This window comes from Schistocerca serialis, chromosome 1 (genome assembly GCF_023864345.2).
Source record: "Schistocerca serialis cubense isolate TAMUIC-IGC-003099 chromosome 1, iqSchSeri2.2, whole genome shotgun sequence".
NCBI lineage: Eukaryota > Metazoa > Arthropoda > Insecta > Orthoptera > Acrididae > Schistocerca > Schistocerca serialis.
The window spans coordinates 1,046,059,353-1,046,060,848 of NC_064638.1; the positions used below are offsets into that span (position 1 = coordinate 1,046,059,353).

General features: G+C 42.1%; 1 pseudogene; it reads left to right on the forward strand.

Annotated features, from left to right (window-relative positions):
- Window positions 1-348: 348 nt before the first annotated feature.
- LOC126458826 (RNA-binding protein squid-like) lies at window positions 349-1,105 on the forward strand (annotated as a pseudogene).
- Window positions 1,106-1,496: the final 391 nt, after the last annotated feature.

The window sequence follows — 1,496 nt, forward strand, 5'->3', positions numbered from 1 at the left end:
TATTGTATCTTGGTTTCAATTATTATAATTCAGTTACAGAACAGGATATACATTACAGTGTGATAGGAAAATTTTGGGCAAAGGAGGCTATGCAGCTTCTAGCCATGGGGTCAAAACTGACGTTTATCTCTTTACTCTAGGGCCACATTCTCTGTGTTTCAGTTACTATGTGTGGCTTGCTACCTTTTTGGGGCACGTTGGATGGGATATTGCATGCGAAAGGGAGATCTGGGAAGCTTCTGTATCAGATGTGCTGATAGTAATGGCAACTGAGAACAATACAGTCAAAGCTACCAACTCATCAACAGCAGTTAGAGTTAAGTCGTGTGAGAGAATAGGAGATAAATTATGGTTGAAAATCGCGACTATGAGGTTGGATACGGCGAGTATCAGCAGGACAGTAGTGAAAAGAAAAGCCAATCTGACGAACAGCAACAGCAGCAGCAACAGTAAGTTAATGCTGAAGGGAAAGAAACAAATGAAGCTGATGGTGGAGGTGATGGTGATGTGCCAACAGATTGCACTAGAGCAGAAGCATAAGGAGGGACAGTGACAGGAAACTGTTTGTTGGTGGCATCAGCTGAAAAACGACAGTCAAGGAAGGGAACACTTCCAAACATCTGGCGAGATGAATCCATTACTGTCAAGATTGACTTAAATACTGGCAGGTCAACGGGGTTTGCCTTGGTTTTTTCTCACAGTGAGACTCAATTGACAAGGTGATGAGTGCAGGGGACCACATAATAAACGACAGAAAGGTTGAGGCAAAGATAGAGAAGGCCAGGTATGGGAAGACTCTGGTTCAGGCCTGTCAGTTGATGACATAAAGAACTACTTTTCACAATGAGGAACAATACTGGAGGTAGAAATGACAGTTGTCAAGTCGAAGAATGAGTGGAAAAGTGTCTGATGTATCACATTTGAACCTGAACATGTAGTACAGGAGTTTCTGTGATCGGCAAAACGAAGCATCAATGGAAAAGCAATGCAAAAGCTAGAGGAATGGCTGGATCTATAATAGCAGAGGCAGGAGTGGAAGAGGAGGTTATGGTAGTCAAGACACGGGTAACGAGGGAGGTTATGGAGGTTATGGTGGTATGACTAAGGAGACTGTGGAGACAGTTCAGGCGATGGTCACGGTGGCAGAAAGCAGAGAGGTGAGAGCTGCCAGGCACATACGCCTTTGCCCCATTAAATTTCTTGCTCACACTCGCATTTTGTGTTTGTCTTGCTGCAGATTAGTCCTGTGTGTGATCTCATCTTCATTTTATGTTATTCCACGAGAAGTTCTGTAGCTGTGCATTGAAAGTATGTGTGAAGGTGAATGGACTCGTGAATGTAAGTGCAGTTTTTAAATAAAGGTACAGAAGATGTGTTAATGTATTTAATTTGAATTTTGGAAGACAAAAATCATAACCATGTCCTCATAATGTCACTGTCATCTGCATTTAAAATGGGACAAATTTTAATTCATTACGTGGTGTATTTGATATGTC